Below are 14,018 nucleotides of genomic sequence, written 5' to 3'. Positions count from 1 at the left end.
TCAGCTGCAGTCGCCCCTGAGCGCCCTATCAGGGAACAAGGTAACACCCTGTCCGGCGGCTGGTCCATGTTCACTCATTGCTACGTCAGGGATCTTGGATACTTACATGGAATGAGGAGTCACACCCAAATCCCCTCACCCGGTGCACTACATGTCCCAGTGTGTCCAGCATATATGGGTATGCTGGTGCTTGTAGCATTGATTCCCTAAAGATATACAGCACAGAACGGCTTATCTATCTATCTATTACCTACCTACCTACCTACACCTCCCTGTCCCCCTGTATGTGTATATACCTGTATCTCTCCCCCCTACCCCCCTGCAGCCGCAGCCCCTGTATGGGGAGACACGCAGCAGCTGGAGGCAGCGGGCAGGCTGCAGGGGGGGAGCAGTCACCGCACATCAGCTACATGCTCCCATCTCACCCGCTATTCCTGCACATACACCCCATCACCCGCTGCTCCCCCCTCCCCGTATCCCAACCTCGTCTCTATGGTTACTCCCCTCACGTGACCCGCACTTCCCGTATGCCGAGCCTAATTCCTGCCGCCACTCCTCCTCACGTGACTCGCTCTTCCTGAATGCCAAGCCTCGCTCCTGCAGCCACTCCCCCCCTACGTGATCCGCACTTCCTGTATGCCGAACCTCGCTCTTGCCACCACTCCCCCCACGTGACCCGCACTCTCTGTAAGCCAAGCCTCGCTCCCAGCTGCGCGCCCTCTGACCTTTCTCATTCTCCTCCCCCTGGTGATTGCTACCATTGGATCTAGCCTCTCAACCTTGACCGGGATCCTCTGCTACAGTAAGTTCTGTCCTTGGTTGGTTCTATATCGGAGGGGCTGAAGGGACCTTGTGACGTATTGAGGGGAGGAGCTACGTCACCAGGGGGAGGAGCTACGGGCGAACGCTCACCACCTAATTACTAAAGGTAATAGTTGGTGGCGTGGATAGTAGAGGAACTATCCCGCTGGCCTAGCTCCTCCCCCTTGCGTCGTAACTCCTCCCCCTTACGGAAAAGGTCCCTTAGCCCACTTGATTCTAGCATCTACCTTCTGGTCCTTCCTCTGCCTGTCCCCTGGGCCTGTCTGCCTGCTACTGGGAGATGGGGTGGCGGTGTGACTGGTACTGGGAGAAGGGGGGTGACTGGTACTGAGGGAGGGGGAGGTGACTTTTACTGGGAGAGGAGGGTTGGTGGTGTGACTGGTACTGGGTGAGGGGGACTGGGAGTGGGGGGTTGACTGGTACTGGGTGTGGGGAGGTGACTGGTACTGGGAAAGGGGGGGTGACTGCTACTGGGAGAGGGGGGTGGGGTAACTGGTACTGGGAGAGATGGTTGCTAGGTACTGACAGACGTGATACTGGGAGGGAGAGTTGACTTATAAAGGGTCAGATTGGTACTAGGAGAGAGGAGTGGCATACTGGGAAAGAGTGCTGTTGGCAGTGGTGATTGCGGGTGGGAGTGAAAGTGCCAGTGGGAGTTTGCATCTGGTGCGGCGGCATCAGTAGTTTGAATTTGGCGCCTCACCCCGGTGTCCCGTATATGGTGGCTTCCTTTATCCCACCAGAACAACCATTTCGGTGCAACTGCAGAGCCGCGGTGGGAAGGCTAGGGGGAGAAGCTTAGCATCAGTATCCACCAATGGGGTGCCCTCGTCCGGACTGCTGCACTGGGGGATTTCTTTTGCCTAGGGGTCCCCCTTTGGTTTCCGGTCGGTCTGTCAGCTCTGTAGGAGGAGGTCCCAATCCAACCTCTCCCTGAATAGCACACATCTGCAGGCCTTCAGTTTAGATGACCGCAGCAGCCACGGCTCAGCTAGCAGCCATCTTACAGACACTGCAGCATCTCGTCCTCTGAGTTTGGCAGCATTCCTCCCCTCATACCAGGGGTCTGTGAGTTACTGGGAGGGCGCTGTGATACTTCTGTGCGGTGAAAATCAGTACACGTGCTTCTACTCATTGGGCAGTGTTTTGGGTTCTGTCACTCAACTCCCGCCATGTTAGTGGTTCCCTACTGTCAGATTTGTAATTTCTGGTTTCTCTAACGTCCTTGAGGATGCTAGGACTCCGTAAGGACCATGGGGAATAGACGGGCTCTGCAGGAGATAGGGCACTTTAAGGAAGCTTTGGACTCTGGGTGTGCACTGGCTCCTCCCTCTATGCCCCTCCTCCAGACCTCAGTTTTACACTGTGCCCAGAGCAGGATGGGTGCACTGCAGAGAGCTCTCCTGAGTTCTCTGCCTTGAAGCATTTTTGTTGGATTTATTTCTACTTTTTTACAGGGAGCACTGCTGGCAACAGGCTCCCTGCATCGAGGGACTGAGGAGAGAGGAGCAGACCTTCTTGTCTAAGATAGGCTCTGCTTCTTCGGCTATTGGACACCATTAGCTCCAGAGGGGGTGAACACAGGTTCTTACTGGGCGTCCACCCCCAGAGCCGTGCCGCCGTTCTCCTCACAGAGCCAGAAGAACCGAAGTCAGAAGACGTCAGGCTGCAGAAGCCTTCAGCTTCACTGAGGTAACGCACAGCACTGCAGCTGTGCGTCATTGCTCCCATACACCTCACATACTCCGGTCACTGTAAGGGTGCAGGGCGCAGGGGGCGGCAGCAATATAACACCAGCAATTATCACTGTAAGGGTGCAGGGCGCACCCTTTATCACTGTAAGGGCGCAGGGGGGGCAGCAATATAACACCTCTATTATGGCAAAAGACAATATACGTGTACAGGTGGGCACTGTACATGTATATTTAAGAGCCCCCGCCATATTTTTGTAAGTTTGAGGGGGACAGAAGCCCGCCGCCGAGGGGGCGTGGCTTCTCCCTCAGCACTCACCAGCACCATTTTCTCTCCACAGCACTGCTGAGAGGAAGCTCCCCTGACTCTCCCCTGCTTATACACGGTGAAGGGGTGTTTAAAAGAGAGGGGGGGGGGGCACGTAATTAGCGGATAACATATTATACAGCGCGGCTGGGGGAAAAACATTTTGTGTTGGTCTTCAGGGTCATTGCGCTGGGGTGTGTGCTGGCATACTCTCTCTCTGTCTCTCCAAAGGGCCTTGAAGGGGATACTGTCTTCAGAAAAGAGGTTCCCTGTGTGTGTGAAGTGTCGGTATGCGTGTGTCGACATGTTTGACGAGGAAGGCTCGCTTTATGTGGAGGGGGAGTGCTTGAATGTCCTGTCGGCAACGCAGACACTGGAATGGGTGGATATGCTGAATGTCTTGAATGCAAATGTCAATCTATTGCATAAAAGGTTAGACAAGGCAGAAGCTAGGGATCAGTCAGGTAGCCAGTCCATGCCTGTCCCTGTGGCGCCAGGCCCTTCGGGGTCTCAGAAGCGCACCATATCCCAGATCGATGACACAGATACCGACACAGATACTGACTCTAGTGTCGACTATGAAGATGCAAAATTACAGCCGAGGGTGGCATAAGGTATTCGGTACATGATTATTGCCATTAAAGAGGTTTTGCATATTACTGAGGAACCCCCTGTCCCTGACACGAGGGTGCACATGTATAAAGAGGAAAAGCCTGAAGTCACCTTTCCGTCCTCATTTGAACTGAGTGAATTGTGCGAAAAGGCTTGGGAATCTCCGGATAGGAGACCACAAGTTCCCAAAAGGATTCTTATGGCGTATCCTTTTCCACAAACGGATAGGATACGATGGGAATCTTCGCCTAAAGTAGACAAGGCGCTGACACGCTTGTCCAAAAAGGTGGCACTGCCTTCTCAGGATACGGCTTCCCTCAAGGATCTTGCTGATCGCAAGCAGGAAATTACCATGAAGCACATTTACACTCATTCAGGTACTATTGTTAGACTGGCTATGGCGTCGGTCTGGGTTTGTAGTGTGGTTGTGGCATGGGCAGATTCCTTATCTACGGAGATTGACACCTTAGATAGGGATGCCATTCAAATGACCATAGAGCATATCAGAGATGCTGCCTTGTATATGAGAGATGCTCAGAGAGACATTTGTTTATTAAGCTCCAGAATAAATGCTATGTCTATTTCTGCTAGGCGGCTCTTGTGGACCCGACGGGACGGGAGATGCCGATTCAAAGCGGCATATGGAGTCCTTGCCTTACAAAGGGGAGGAGTTGTTTGGAGACGGCCTCTCGGACCTTGTCTCTACTGCTACGGCTGGTAAGTCAAATTTCTTACCTTATGTCCCCCCGCAGCATACAAAAAAAGCACCTCATTATCAAATGCAGTCCTTTCGTTCCAATAAAAACAAAAAGGTACGGGGATCGTCCTTTGTTGCCAGAGGGAAAGGCAGGGGAAAGAAGCTGCACACAGCTAGTTCCCAAGAGCAAAAGTCCTCCCCTGCGTCTTCAAAGTCCACCGCATGACGCTGGGGCTTCCCAGGGGGAGGCAGATCTAGTGGGGGCTCGTCTTCAGTTTTTCAGCCATGTCTGGGTTCACTCGCAGGTGGATCCCTGGGCATTAGAGATTGTTTCTCAAGGATACAGGCTGGAATTCGAAGACTTGCCTCCTCGCCGGTTTTTCAAATCGGCTCTGCCGGCTTCCCCGTCAGAGAGGGAGCTAGTGTTGGCAGCAATCCAAAAATTGTATATTCAACAGGTGATTGTCACAGTTCCTCATCTCCAGCAAGGAGAGGAATATTACTCCACCCTGTTTGTGGTCCCGAAACCGGACGGTTCGGTCAGACCCATTTTAAACCTAAAATCCCTGAACCTGTACTTGAAGAGGTTCAAGTTCAAAATGGAATCACTCAGGGCGGTCATCGCCAGCCTGGATGGGGGGGATTGGATGGTGTCCCTGGACATAAAGGATTCTTACCTTCATGTTCCGGTATTCCCCCCTCATCAGGCGTTCCTGAGATTTGCAGTGCAGGACTTTCACTACCAATTTCAGATGTTGCCGTTTGGGCTTTCCACGGCCCTGAGAATTTTCACCAAGGTAATGGCGGAAATGATGGTGCTCCTGCGCAGGCAGGGGGTCACAATTATCCCATACTTGGACGATCTCCTCATAAAGGCGAGATCTCGGGAGAAGTAGCTGGAAAGCGTGTCTTTTTTGGGCCTGATTCTAGACACAGACCAGAAAAAGGTTTATCTTCCGATCAAAAAGGTTCAGGAGCTTATAGCCCTGGTCAGGAACCTATTAAAACCAAAACAGGTTTCAGTGCATAATTGCACGCGAGTCCTGGGGAAGATGGTGGCTTCATACGAGGCCATCCCTTTCGACAGGTTCCATGCGAGGACTTTTCAATGGGACCTCTTGGACAAGTGGTCCGGGTCCCATTTACAAATGCATCGAGGGATCACCCTGTCTCCCAGGACCAGGGTATCTCTCCTGTGGTGGCTGCACAGTGCTCACCTACTAGAGGGTCGCAGGTTCGGCATTCAGGACTGGGTCCTGGTGACCAAGGACACAAGCCTCCGAGGCTGGGGAGCAGTCACACTGGGAAGAAATTTCCAAGGTCTCTAGATTTGACCAGAGACTTGTCTCCACATCAACGTCCTGGAGTTGAGGGCCATATAAAACGCAATGCGTCAAGCGGAGGAATTGCTTCGGGAAAAACCGGTTCTGATTCAGTCAGACAATGTCACGGCAGTGGCTCATATAAACCGCCAAGGCGGAACAAGGAGCAGAGTGGCCATGGCAGAAGCTACCAGGATTCTACGCTGGGTGGAAGGCATGTAAGCGCGCTATCAGCAGTGTTCATCCCGGGGGTGGACAACTGGGAGGCGGACTTCCTCAGCTGGCACGACCTGCATCCGGGAGAGTGGGAACTTCATCAAGAAGTCTTCTCACAGATTACCGGTCGGTGGGGACTGCCTCAAATAGACATGATGGCATCCCGTCTCAACAAAAAGCTTAAGCGGTATTGCGCCAGGTCAAGGGACCCTCAGGCGGTAGCGGTAGACGCTCTGGTGACACCTTGGGTGTTCAGATCGGTCTATGTGTTTCCTCCTCTTCCTCTCATACCCAAAGTGTTGAGAATAATAAGAATAAGCAGGGTCAGAACAGTCCTCATTGTTCCAGATTGGCCACGGAGGACTTGGCATCCGGAGCTGCAAGAGTTGCTCACAGAAGATCCGTGGCCTCTTACTCTAAGGTAGGACCTGCTGCGGCAGGGGCCCTGTTTGTTCCAAGACTTACCGTGGCTGCGTTTGACGGCATGGTGGTTGAACGCCGGATCATAGCAGAAAAGGGTATTCCGGAGGAGGTCATTCCTACCCTGATCAAGGCTAGGAAAAACGTGACGTTAAAACATTATCACCGTATATGGCGAAAATATGTTTCTTGGTGTGAGGCCAGAGCTGCTCCTACGGAGGAGTTCCATTTGGGCCTTCTACTTCACTTCCTTCAAACAGGAGTGACTTTGGGCCTAAAATTAGGGTCCATAAAGGTCCAAATTTCGGCCTTATCCATTTTCTTTCAAAGAGAATTAGCCTCTGTTCCTGAAGTACAGACTTTTGTGAAGGGTGTGCTGCATATTCAGCCTCCCTTTGTGCCTCCGGTGGCGCCTTGGGATCTTAACGTGGTGTTACGTTTCCTCAAGTCACCTTGGCTTGAACCACTCAAAACTGTGGAGTTGAAATACTTCACGTGGAAGATGTGGTCAGGGCTTTGAAGATTTATGTGACCAGAACGGCTAGAATCAAGAAGACTGAAGCTCTGTTTGTTCTGTATGCGGCCAACAAGGTTGGCGCTCCTGCTTCAAAGCAGACTATTGCTCGCTGGATCTGTAACACGATTCAGCAGGCGCATTCTACGGCAGGTTTGCCATTGCCTAAATCGGTTAAGGCTCATTCCACTAGGAAGGTGGGCTCTTCGGCGGCTCCCCGAGGGGTCTCGGCATTACAGTTGTGCCGAGCAGCTACTTGGTCGGGGTCTAACACCTTTGCAAAGTTCTATAAGTTTGATACCCTGGTTGAGGAGGACCTCCTGTTTGCTTAATCCGGTGCTGCAGAGTCATCCGCACTCTCCCGCCCGTTTGGGAGCTTTGGTATAATCCCCATGGTCCTTACGGAGTCCCAGCATCCTCAAGGACGTTAGAGAAAATAAGATTTTACTTACCGGTAAATCTATTTCACGTAGTCCGTAGAGGATGCTGGGCGCCCGTCCCAAGAGCGGACTTCTTCTGCAAGACTTGTATATAGTTGTTGCTTACATAAGGGTTATGTTATAGTTAATCGGTTGAACCGAGGCTATGTTGTTGTTCATACTGTTGACTGGGTAGTGTATCACAAGTTATACGGTGTGGCTGGTATGGATCTCGCCCTTAGATTTACAAAAATCCTTCCTTGTACTGTCCATCTCCTCTGGGCACAGTTTTCCTAACTGAGGTCTGGAGGAGGGGCATAGAGGGAGGAGCCAGTGCACACCCAGAGTCCAAAGCTTCCTTAAAGTGCCCTATCTCCTGCGGAGCCCATCTATTCCCCATGGACCTTACGGAGTCCCAGCATTCTCTACGAACTACGAGAAATAGATTTACCGGTAAGTAAAATCTTATTTTTCCTTTTCTTGCTGCTGTACTATATTGTTTTTTCATGGTGTACCCTGCCCCCTCCCTCATTGCAGCCTGGCTGGGAAGTGTTACGCAGCCAGGGTTCCTGCAGAAAAGAGTGTTGTCGTTCATAAACTACGTAAAATGTAAGAACATTTTCTCTGACGTCCTAGTGGATGCTGGGAACTCCGTAAGGACCATTGGGAATAGCGGCTCCGCAGGAGACTGGGCACAACTAAAGAAAGCTTTAGGACTACCTGGTGTGCACTGGCTCCTCCCTCTATGACCCTCCTCCAGACCTCAGTTAGAATCTTGTGCCCGGCTGAGCTGGATGCACACTAGGGGCTCTCCTGAGCTCTTAGAAAAGAAAGTTATATTTAGGTTTTTTATTTTCAGTGAGATCTGCTGGCAACAGACTCACTGCTATGAGGGACTTAGGGGAGAGAAGCGAACCTACCTGCTTGCAGCTAGCTTGGGCTTCTTAGGCTACTGGACACCATTAGCTCCAGAGGGATCGAACACAGGCCCAGCCTCGGTCGTCCGGTCCCGGAGCCGCGCCGCCGTCCCCCTTGCAGAGCCAGAAGCAAGAAGATGTTCCTGGAAATCGGCGGTAGAAGACTTCGGTCTTCCTTAAGGTAGCGCACAGCACTGCAGCTGTGCGCCATTGCTTCCCATGCACACCACACTCCGGTCACTGGGTGCAAGGCGCTGGGGGGGGGGGCGCCCTGGGCTGTAATTAGAGTACCTTAGACTGGCTAAAAACACATAATATAGTCAAATAAGACTATATATGTGTAAAATCCCCTGCCAAAATATCCATATAAAAGCGGGAGAAGTCCGCCGAAAAAGGGGCAGGGCTATCTCCCTCAGCACACTGGCGCCATTTTCTCTTCACAGTGCAGCTGGAAGACAGCTCCCCAGGCTCTCCCCTGCAGTTCCCAGGCTCAAGGGTTAAAAAGAGAGGGGGGGCACTAAATTTAGGCGCAAAACTATGTATATAGATATATAAAAAGCAGCTATAGGGAAAAATCACTTCCTGTTAGTGTAAATCCCTGATTATATAGCGCTATAGTGTGTGCTGGCATACTCTCTCTCTGTCTCCCCAAAGGACTTTGTGGGGTCCTGTCCTCAGTCAGAGCATTCCCTGTGTGTGTGCGGTGTGTCGGTACGGCTGTGTCGACATGGTTGATGAGGAGGTTTATGTGGAGGCTGAGTAGGTGCCGATAAATGTGATGTCACCCCCTGCGGGGTCGACACCAGAGTGGGTGGATATGTGGAAGGTATTAACCGACACGTAACAGCCGTGGGACAGCCGGCTTCTCAGCCCGCGCCTGCCCAGGCGTCTTCAAGGCCATCAGGGGCTCAAAAAACGCACGCTACCTCAGATGGCAGACACGGATGTCGACACGGAGTCTGACTCCAGTGTCGACGAGTTTGAGACCTATACACAATCCACTAGGAGCATCCGTTGCATGATCTCGGCAATGAAAAATGTGTTACACATTTCTGACATTAACCCAACTACCACTAAAAAGGGGTTTTATGTTTGGGGAGAAAAAGCAGCCAGTGTTTTGTTCCCCCATCAGATGAGTGAATGAAGTGTGTGAAGAAGCGTGGGTTCCCCCGTTAAGAAACTGGTAATTTCTAAAAAGTTACTGATGGCGTACCCTTTCCCGCCAGAGGATAGGTCACGTTGGGAGATATCCCCTAGGGTGGATAAGGCGCTCACACGTTTGTCAAAAAAGGTGGCACTGCCGTCTTAGGATACGGCCACCTTAAAGGAGCCTGCTGATAGAAAGCAGGAGGCTATCCTGAAGTCTGTATATACACATTCAGGTACTATATTGAGACCTGCGATTGCCTCAGCATGGATAGTGCTGCTGCAGCGTGGTCTGTTACCCTGTCAGATTGTTAACTCGACAGGGGTACTATTTTGCTAATCATAGAGCATATTAAAGACGTCGTCTTATATATGAGGGATGCACAGAGGGATATTTGCCGGCTGGCATCCAGCATTAATGCAATGTCCATTCTGCCAGGAGGGTATTAGGGACCCGGCAGTGGACAGGTGATGCTGATTTTAAAAGGCACATGGAGTTTCTGCCTTTATAAGGGTGAGGAATTGTTTGGGGGTGGTCTCTGGGGCCTCGTATCCACAGCAACAGCTGGGAAGAAAAATGTTTTACCTCAGGTTCCCTCACAGCCTAAGAAAGCACCGTATTATCAGGTACAGTCCTTTCGGCTTCAGAAAAGCAAGCGGGTCAAAGGCGTTTCCCTTCTGCACAGAGACAAGGGAAGAGGGAAAAAGCTGCACCAGACAGCCAGTCCCCAGGATCAAAAATCTTCCCCCGCTTCCTCTGAGTCCACCGCATGATGCTGGGGCTCCACAGGTGGAGCCAGGTGCGGTGGGGGTGCGTCTCGGGAACTTCAGCGACCAGTGGGCTCGCTCACAGGTGGATCCCTGGGTTCTGCAAGTAGTATCACAGGGATACAAGCTGGAATTCGAGGCGACTTCCCCTCGCCGTTACCTCACATCAGCCTTGCCTGCTGCCCTCGGAAGGTAGTACTGGCGGCAATTCACAAGCTGTACTTCCAGCAGGTGAAAATCAAGGTACCCCTCCTTCAACAAGGCCGGGGTTACTATTTCACAATGTTGTGGTACCGAAACCAAACTGTTTGGTGGGACCCATTCTAAAATTTATATACGAAGGTTCAAGTTCAAAATGGAATCGCTCAGGGCGGTTGTTGAAAGCCTGGACGAAGGAGATTACATGGTATCACTGGACATCAAGGATGCTTTCCTGCATGTCCCCATTTACCCTCCTCACCAGGAGTACCTCAGAATTGTGGTACAGGACTGTCATTACCAATTCCAGATGTTGCCGTGGTCTGTCCCCGGCACTGAGGGTATGTACCAAGGTAATGGCCGAAATGATGATACTCCTTCGAAAAAAGGGAGTTATAATTATCCCGTACTTGGACGATCTCCTTATAAAGGCGAGGTCCAGGGAGCAGTTGTTGGTCGGAGTAGCACTATCTCGGGAAGTGCTACAACAGCACGGCTGGATTCTGAATATTCCAAAGTCGCAGCTGGTTCCTACGACGTGTCTACTGTTCCTGGGTATGGTTCTGGACACAGAACAGAAAAAAGGTGTTTCTCCTGGAGGAGAAGGCCAAGGAGTTGTCATCTCTAGTCAGAGACCTCCTAAAATAAATACAGGTGTCGGTGCATCAATGCACGCGAGTCCTTGGAAAGATGGTAGCTTCTTACGAAGAAATTCCATCCGGCAGGTTCCATGCAAGGATCTTCCAGTGGGATCGGTTGGACAAGTGGTCCGGGTCGCATCTTCAGATGCATCGGCTGATAACCCTGTCTCCAAGGGCCAGGGTGTCGCTGTTGTGGTGGCTGCAGAGTGCTCATCTTCTAGAGGGCGGCAGATTCGGCATACAGGACTGGGTCCTGGTGACCACGGATGCCAGCCTTCAAGGCTGGGGGGCAGTCACACAGGGAAGAAACTTCCAAGGACTATGGTCGAGTCAGGAGACTTCCCTACACATAAATATTCTGGAACTAAGGGCCGTTTACAATGCCCTAAGTCAGGCAAGACCCCTGCTTCATCACCACCCGGTGCTGATCCAGTCAGACAACATCACGGCGGTCGCCCATTTAAACCAACAGGGCGGCACAAGAAGCAGGATGGCGATGGCAGAAGCCACAAGGATTCTCCGATGGGCGGAAAATCACGTGTTAGCACTGTCAGCAGTGTTCATTCCCGGAGTGGACAACTGGGAAGCAGACTTTCTCTGCAGACACGACCTCCACCCGGGAGAGTGGGGACTTTATCCCGAAGTCTTACAAATGATTGTACACCATTGGGAAAGGCCACAGGTGGACATCATGGCGTCCCGCCTCAACAAAAAGCTAAAAAGATATTGCGCCAGGTCAAGGGACCCTCGGGCGTTAGCTGTGGACGCTCTGGTAACACCGGGGGGGTGTACCAGTCGGTGTATGTGTTCCCTCCTCTGCCTCTCATACCCAAGGTACTGAGAATAATAAGATGGAGAGGAGTAAGAACTATACTTGTGGTTCCGGATTGGCCAAGAAGAGCTTGGTACCCAGAACTTCAAGAAATGATCTCAGAGGACTCATGGCCTCTGCCGCTCAGGCAGGACCTGCTGCAGCAGGGGCCCTGTCTGTTCCAAGACTTACCGTGGCTGCGTTTGACGGCATGGCGGTTGAACACCGGATCCTAAAGGAAAAAGGCATTCCAGAGGATGTCATTCCTACGCTGATTAAGGCTATTAAAGGGGTGACCGCAAAACATTATCACCGCATATGGCGAAAATATGTTGCTTGGTGTGAGGCCAGGAAGGCCCCAACGGAGGAATTTCAACTGGGTCGATTTCTGCACTTCCTACAGTCAGGAGTGACTATGGGCCTAAAATTGGTTCCATTAAGGTCCAGATTTCGGCTCTGTACATTTTCTTCCTAAAAGAACTGGCTTCACTGCCTGAAGTTCAGACTTTTGTTAAGGGAGTGCTGCATATTCAGCCCCGTTTGTGCCTCCAGGGGCACCGTGGGATCTCAACGTGGTGTTGGATTTCCTGAAGTCGCATTGGTTTGAGCCACTTAAATCCGTAGAGCTATAATACCTCACGTGGAAAGTGGTCATGCTGTTGGCCTTGGCGTCGGCCAGGCGTGTATCAGAATTGGCGGCTTTGTCATGCAAAAGCCCTTATCTGATTTCTCATATGGATAGGGCGGAATTGTTGACTCGTTCCCAATTCCTTCCTAAGGTGGTATCAGCTTTTCATGTGAACCAACCTATTGTGGTGCCTGCGGCTACTTGCGACTTGGAGGACTCCAAGTTACTAGACGTAGTCAGGGCCCTGAAAATATTTGTTTCCAGGACGGCTGGAGTCAGGGAAACTGACTCGCTATTTATCCTGTATGCACCCAACAAGCTGGGTGCTCCTGCCTCTAAGCAGACTATTGCTCGCTGGATCTGTAGCACGATTCAACTTGCACATTCTGCGGCTGGACTGCCCACCCTAAATCTGTAAAAGCCCATTCCACAAGGAAAGTGGGCTCTTCTTGGGCGGCTGCCCGAGGGGTCTCGGCTTTACAACTTTGCCGAGCTGCTACTTGGTCGGGTTCAAACACTTTTGCAAGAGTCTACAAGTTTGATACCCTGGCTGAGGAGGACCTTGAGTTTGCTCATTCGGCTCTGCAGAGTCATCCGCACTCTCCCGCCCGTTTGGGAGCTTTGGTATAATCCCCATGGTCCTTTCGGAGTTCCCAGCATCACTAGGACGTCAGAGAAAATAAGAATTTACTCACCGGTAATTCTATTTCTCGTAGTCCGTAGTGGATGCTGGGCGCCCATCCCAAGTGCGGTTTATCTGCAATACTTATACATAGTTATTGTTAACTAAATCGGGTTATTGTTGAGCCATCTGTTGAGAGGCTCAGTTGTTTTCATACTGTCAAACTGGATATAGTATCACGAGTTGTACGGTGTGATTGGTGTGGCTGGTATGAGTCTTACCCGGGATTCAAAATCCTTCCTTATTATGTCAGCTCGTCCGGGCACAGTGTCCTAACTGAGGCTTGGAGGAGGGTCATAGTGGGAGGAGCCAGTGCACACCAGGTAGTCATAAATCTTTCTAGAGTGCCCAGCCTCTTTCGGAGCCCGCTATTCCCCATGGTCCTTTCGGAGTTCCCAGCATCCACTATGGACTACGAGAAATAGAATTACCGGTGAGTAAATTCTTATTTTTTTTGCACCCACAGTCAGACTAGGGGGCAGTGTGTGACTCCACCCAATGTCTTTCCCATTAATGGCTCCGCCACCTGTGGAAACTCAGACTTGGAACCAGTGGAGACTAGCTACCCAACAATTGGTTGCTTAAAGGCAGATTTCTCTATCCTGAGCTGCCACATATCTCCAGCCCTTCTGGATACCCTTTTAGAGGACCTAGTCGAGGGTCTCTTCAGTCGTCCACTGAACCGATATGGGTGCAGGGGCTCGCTTGCTCAGTGTAGGACTTAATAGTGGCGTACTTCTCTTTGGAACGATTGTTAGAATTTTCTAGGACGTCTGAAATTTCCACTAGCTGACCATCTAAGAAGACACATCTTCCCTTGACGCTGCTATTGGGCGACTCTGATTCAGCTTGCTCCTCTCGAGAAGAAGGGGAAGTTTTGGAGGATTTGGATGTATACCTTGGCTAGAATTTCTCTTTGCCCTGTGTTAATTTCAGCATGGGTAAACAAGGCAGTGGAGAAGTGTGCAGGGCAACTAGTTGGAGGCCTCTAGATCAACCTTATCTCTTTATTAGAAAATATTAATTAATCTGCTTTGTGCCTGGGAGAGGCGACTCCAGATGTGGGGTAGATCAGTTCTAGGATTTCAACTTAGGCCGTTGTGGTTTGTGTCTTGTGGCTGGCAGGCAGGCGCTGACTCAAAATGTGCTCTAGAGACCCTTCCATTTTCTGGAGTGGTTTTGTTTGGCCCTGAGCTGGACAAGATCA

The 14,018-nt window shown here is 51.2% G+C and overlaps 1 protein-coding gene across 2 annotated transcripts in view; it reads left to right on the top strand.

Moving 5' to 3' along the window:
* The first annotated feature begins 598 nt into the window (after window positions 1-598).
* Window positions 599-14,018, top strand: part of LOC135054612 (gastrula zinc finger protein XlCGF26.1-like) — a 48,416-nt gene continuing 34,996 nt past the window's right edge. The window contains exon 1 of one of the 2 annotated variants that reach the window (XM_063957806.1): window positions 599-802. The gene's annotated coding sequence lies outside the window, so the exon portion shown is untranslated. Of the gene's footprint in view, window positions 803-911; window positions 1,123-14,018 lie in introns of those variants that run through there. The other variant, XM_063957807.1, reaches the window with a different exon arrangement.

Source organism: Pseudophryne corroboree, chromosome 3 (assembly GCF_028390025.1).
Source record: "Pseudophryne corroboree isolate aPseCor3 chromosome 3, aPseCor3.hap2, whole genome shotgun sequence".
Classification (NCBI taxonomy): domain Eukaryota; kingdom Metazoa; phylum Chordata; class Amphibia; order Anura; family Myobatrachidae; genus Pseudophryne; species Pseudophryne corroboree.
This window is presented reverse-complemented; position numbering and strand designations above follow the sequence as displayed.